Below are 6,505 nucleotides of genomic sequence, written 5' to 3'. Positions count from 1 at the left end.
ATTCGCAGCGTGCGCGTTAACTAAAAGCCGAATTCTTCTGTCTCTCATTCCCCATTAGCAGCCATTGGCATGTTCCAGTAGGAAACGTTAGTAGAAGTAGAAGTGTAAGTGTTAGCTAAAAGCCGACTTCTTCTGTCTCTCATTCCCATTAGCAGCCATTGCTTACCTCCAAGGTAGTGCCTGGTGAGATTTCTCCTGTGCGTGATTAAACAATAAAAATTTTGTTCAAAACGCCGTTGATTGATGAAATAAACCAACGAAAGATGCCAGATGTTTTCTAAAAGTAAAACGAAAGAACGCCAGATGTTTCTAAAGCAAAACGAAAAGACGCCAGCTGCTTAACGAAAGACGCCAGATGTTTTCTAAAGCAATGGTTTTCTAAACAATGAAAATTCACAGTGTACATGTAAAATTAAAGTGAGCTGCAAGTCGTCATAACTCATCGAACCTTTAGTATAAACGCGCCCGATCTCACGTCGGTGATGATGTACTGGGCAGAATTCACGGAAGATTCACGGTTTACCGATGAACCTCCGCAGCTTCGCCCACTCATCATCATTCACTCCGTGGATATGCTGTGATTTTTTCTTGTGCTTTATTTTTCTTTGTGCCTTTTTTTGTATATACATACATATACATATCCGGGACATGACGGCGACGACAAAACTTAGCCGAGAGTGTCCGTATAATTGCTATCGCAATAAAAAGTTCAACGCGTGTGCCGCGTCATGTCGTGATCATGTGAAACAAAGAATTGACTGGGACGTACTAAACCACTCCCCCCCCCCCCCCGACGAGAAAAATGTTATGCCTACCTGTTACGGCCTCCATAACGTGACCATAAAGAAAAATATGAATCGAGCATGATGGCCCTGCTTTGTTACGTCAGCTAAATGTATGTATCGTTGCACTGAGAAGAACAATTTAACCCTCCCTTTCGAAGCAAAACCAATTTGATGACGCGCGCACCACGCCGTTTTTATTGTAGCACATTTCTACGAGTCATGACGATGCAAGAGGAATGGCTATGCTATTTTAGATGTTAAGTGTAGTGCCGTTCATGCTGCACCAATGCAGCCCTGATGCGAGCCCGACAGACTTCTTCCGGTTTCCAAATCTCTAGAGAAATCTGGAAGGTTCCCGTTTCGACGGCGTTCCCGCAGTCCAGCTGGCTGCCACAGTCTACGAGAGAGGTAACGGCCGCCAACTTTCAGGGAGCCTTTGGAGCGCGGTAATCGCGTTGTACTCTGTGTATCGACCCTCAAGGAAACCAGTTTGAAGAATTTAAGTAATACGTACCGGGTGGAAATATAAAATGTTTATTTTACCAAACCCAGTCTCATTACTTTACGAACGGACCCTGTACCTTATTCCCCAATTTTACTCTTTTGTACTCGTATTTGAGCTTCAAGCTTGTACGTTACTATTCGCCATGTAACGGGAGCAGAGGTCTCGTAGAGCCTGGACATGGCTTTTAGATGCGAAGCAGCTTATGAACCAGGCCTGTCCCCCCGGCGTAACCAGTGCCCCGCGTGCCACTAGATATATGGAAGAAAGAAGAGAATGAAGTGTTGGCACGAGAGGAGAGCTCGCGCATGGTGTGCGGAAAGGAATGTTTGCCGGAGAGAAAGGTGCCACTAGATGTATGGAAGAAAGAAGAGGACGAAGTGAGAGCGAAGTGTTGGCACGAGAGGAGAACTCGCGCATGGTGTCAGAAAAGAATGTTTGCCTGACATATGGACGTACGGTAGAGCGCTCCCTCCACTGCAGCGCGTGCTCTAGTATAAATCATGCAACGTACCCACTGCGCCAGAAATCATAGTCATTCATGCAAGGTGCTCACTATGCTATAAATCATGCAAGGTACCCGTAGAAGCGAAGCAGCTTGTGAACGAGGCCTGTCCCCCCGGTGTCGCGTTGGCGTAGCCAGTGCCCCAGCCGATCCGGAGCGGCGGGCTCGTGAAGCTGAAGCGAAACGGGCGCGTTGACATCTCATTCTCAAACTTCAAGCTACAACCTTTGCAGCAAGAGCCATTAACTTTATACTTGACGGACCACAAGGCCGTTATACTCAATGGAAAACGTTCTTCTGAGCTTAAAGTCATATATGACGAGTAGCAACATCAGGGGAACCTCGAATGGAAGGACCATGAACAGTGATGAAGATAATGAAACATTTACAAAAATCTAAGTCGACTCATGGCTGTTTCTTATACTACTCAGGGTTCCCTTTACGGGGAGATGGTGAGATTCTTTTTGTGTGTCCACCAGTCTCCGAACGATACCGAAGTAAAGATTTATTTATTTATTTATTTATTTATTTGTTTATTTAGTTATTTATTTATTTATTTATTTATTTATATTGTCCGATCAATATATTCAAAATCTCACCAGCAGGTTAACGCAGAAAAAAAAACGGAATTGTCTTAATCTTGGTCATGTTAAAAGGAGTGTAAACACCAGAAGCTTCGGATGAAGACTTCAAGAACTCGCGCCAAGAAGTAGAAAACCTTTGTGTGACACCATATTTGAGTAATCACGTGACAGCAACGTGACCAAGAGTACCATATCTGTAGCGTCAGTAAACTGACGAGCCCTCTGCTACATTTCACGCGTGCGTCTCTGTTGTTGTGGCACCAGCACCAAGAAAGAGCTCAGCTGCGTCTTATGTCAGCGAGACCAAAGAGGCGTTGGCGAGACCATGTCGTCGTCGGGACAATCCGACCATGAGCGTCCGCCTGGACACGAGCAAGTGCAAGCTGAAAACCATTTCGTTCTTGAACTGTTGGCATCGGTCGCTGCAGTGTTTTCCTACTACACGTGGCCTCAGTCATCATATCCGCAGTACACATCCCCAACGACACACCCTTTGCAGCTCTCTTCTGAAGTTTTCACTAACGGTTGTCGCGATAAGTCTGGAAAGAGAGCCATGCTTTCTTTCTCGACTACTAAATTCAAAAATAAATCTGCGAAAATTCGTCACAGCATTCATTGCGAGCACACAAATCTCATACTGCAGTCAGTTTCGTGTCACGTTACCTGCAGATATTAATGTCTGCACTCCTTTAAGCTCGATTACATAAAACTACGAACACATAGGTTATCGATTGGCCATCTTCAAATAGTATGTACAGTAGGCGTCTGCGAATGGTTACATCGGATATTTTTCCAATTAGTACAAAAAATTCAGAAAAGTTAGCACTCAAGATGAAAATATTATTAGCGAGTTTTAGTACAGCGGGAAACGCTTACGTTAGCGTTAGCGTACGTCTCAACGCAAACGCTAAAACGGAACGCGCTGCGTGCCAACTTGTTGTCTTTTAGTACAGCGGAAGGCATTCCCGCTAACGCGAACGGAAGCACATACGGCGCCATCTAGATATAAAAACACTAAGTACACTGTAGAATCCACAAAAGCGCCATTAAGTCGAGCTGATCCAAAGTCACCGTTGTTGCGCCTCCATGTCGAGTTTAAAGAAGTGTTTTGCAGAAGTGAAACCCACACACATCACGTATAAGATTGATGCACTGCCGCGAAAAACATGAAGGGCAACGAATTTTGACATGTCTCGGCTTGACTTCTCACCGCATCTTGGAAAGAGGCTCTGAAGACAGCGTCGCCATCTCTGCGCGGCTACAGAAAACATGAGCGGACTTTGTAAACAAATTTTGTTAAGACTTCTGCACCGCAAAACCACTTTGTATCTCAAAAATGGTGCTATTTTATCGCGGTACCAAGGTCAATTGGCGGTACACGGTTGGTGAAGCCTCATTACTCAAATCTAAATCAAATACGAACATTATTTGGGAATGAATGAGTTTAATACAGGACGACGACATTCTTCCTTCTATACACGAAAATTCTTCCTTCTATAAACACTGCAACACCAGAAAGTTTCTTACCTTTTTTGTGGGAAATAAACCGAGTGCTTGAAGAGCGCAGGAAACCACCTGTGCAAGAAACGTCAGCTGCTGATTAACGAGTCCTGGTCTGTTCGTGTATTTCGAGTCGTCTAGCTTATTTCGATGGGCTTTCCACGGCGCGCAGTTGTCTTTAACTTCAGTACTCCAAACCACTGCCCATTGTTACTTGCGTGCTTTTCCTTTGGGACGCTCACCTTTGATAACAGTTTTCTAATCATAATAATATCTGGGGTTTAACGTCCCAAAACCACGATATGATTATGACAGACGCCGTCGTGGAGGGCTTCCGGAAATTTCGACCGCCTGAGGTTCTTTAATGTGCACTTAAATCTAAGAACACGAGCCTCAAACATTTCCGCCTCCATCGAAAATACAGCCGCCGCGGCCGGGATTCAATCCCGCGACCTTTTGATAACAGTTTTCAACGAAGTTGTTAGGCGATACCTGGTATCTCTGAATTAACCAGGAAATAAACTTCTCTGTGACAGAGAAAGAGTGCCGTTTTCGCCTTTTCCGTGGTACATTTGCTGACGCCAGGCTCCGCTCAGAACGGTAGCCTGAATAATAATGATGATGATGATGATGATGATGATGATGATGATGATGCAAACTTTATTTGAGTCCAGAGAAGACGCAGGGGAGACCCTGTGCCACCCGGCTTGAATGATACATTTTATCTGGCGATGCACATGCATGGAAACACACTACCTCTTGCACATGTCAGCTGAACCCGAGCTGTGCTTGGCTCGTGATTCTACTGAATATATTCTATTGACATGAAAGCTATATGTGAACACAAACGGTCACAAGAGAAGTGATCCCCATTAGCCAATACGGGATGGCAAAAGTGACAAATAACGGAGCGGATATGGCGTCTAGAACGGAAGTCTGCGTGCCACTTGTGTTTGTGCAAAGGTGTGCCTGAATTTATTCTTTATACCACAGGGAATGTTATGAGAGGCGTTTTTCTCATGTCAGCGATGAAAAAATCGCGTTTTTCTTCTAATTATCCAAGCGGTGTTTCGCGTAAAAATTTTATATGGATACCGTAATCGTGTTTCTTTTGTTCCTCCTCTGCATCGCTTTTTGTACTTTATTGGCCCAGATCAAGGAGTCTTAAAACGTGCTAAAACTGAGCGTAAAATCAGGATATCCTTATATTTCATACTGGCACACCACATGTAGAAACAAGGATGTCACAGAAACGCCTCTTTGTTACTTGGGGTAGATAATGCTTATCGCGTAAAAAGCCAGAGAAAATGGAGCACGTTTTTCTAGTCTGTGATCATGCGGTTTTCTTCTGAAACATGCTGCAGTGTGCCTTCAAGACAGCGTTGCCAATAGACTCCCACCACATAAGTAATAAGGTTTCCAACAGTAGAAAATGAGGATGGTGTGCCGTTTAACACTGTAATGCTAGCGCGCCTTGACACCACGGAGATCTCGATTTGCCATGCGGCACAATGATTCTGATGCAAAACCAGCCCAAGATAACTTCTAGGAAGCTGAGAAGACTTTTGCTAGCAGTGCACAAAATCATATATGTGGCCCTGAATGTATACATCGCCTGCAAGTTGTAATGTGTATCAAAGCTTTAATTTAACAATGTAATCCCATGGTGTTACGGTATGTGGCTTTCCCTTCGGCCAGACTGCTTGCGTTCAGTTTTGTATGAGTTATATCTGATAATAATAATAAAAAAATCGGCAGATCCCACGCGTTGTGGGAATCGGTTTCATGCGAAGCAGTCAGCGAGTGTCTATTGAGAAGAGCTATAAGGTGAGCTAGTTGGTATTGATTCATCTTCAAAGGTGCGCTTAGTGAACACAAACGACACAAACGAAAAAGTACAGGACATAAGGCAACGAGCGCAAACTGCCAGCTGGTTTATTGTCTGAAAAAACGTAGCCCCAAGAAAGGGGTGTGTCGTTGCCTTACGTCCTGTACTTTTTCGTTTGTGTCATTTGTGTTCACTAAGCGTACCTTTGAAGATGAACTGTCTATGCTGCATTTTTTTGGCTTTGAGCCAAGCGTTACGAGGTGGATCGACCTGTTTTTATAGGTGGGGTAGTTGTAAGCAAATTGTGGGCTTACCAGGAACGTTGAATACACTAACGTTTAAAGGGTAACATACATTCTGACGTAACGCCAGCGCTCACGTTAAACAAAAGACGTCAGTGTTCGAAACGAAGTGTAGTTTAAGGTGTGATAATGTGAATATCACATGTACCTTTCGTTAGCGAATTCCTCCGGGGTCGAGCAACATTTGGATATAGCTTGGTAAATCAAGGAATACAAATGTAATGTTTATTAGGCTGCTATAAATGCGAAGCCAATACTGGAACCACAACTGGCGTTAACCCGGCATGCAGCCTGCATCATAGGAGTATATATTTAATGGTTATTGTTGTGTTAGAAAATCCTATAGCGAGCACTACAACCACAATTGACGTTGCACCGACATTACTCCTGCGCAAGGTCTTTTTCCAAAGCCGTTTCAAGACCTGGCGTGGCTCAGTGGTTGGGCAGATGTGGTTCAAGTCAAGACGTCAAAATCGTTTTTTTATCCGGTTTACATTTG

The sequence above is a fragment of the Rhipicephalus sanguineus genome, chromosome 5 (assembly GCF_013339695.2).
Source record: "Rhipicephalus sanguineus isolate Rsan-2018 chromosome 5, BIME_Rsan_1.4, whole genome shotgun sequence".
NCBI lineage: Eukaryota > Metazoa > Arthropoda > Arachnida > Ixodida > Ixodidae > Rhipicephalus > Rhipicephalus sanguineus.
This window is presented reverse-complemented; position numbering follows the sequence as displayed.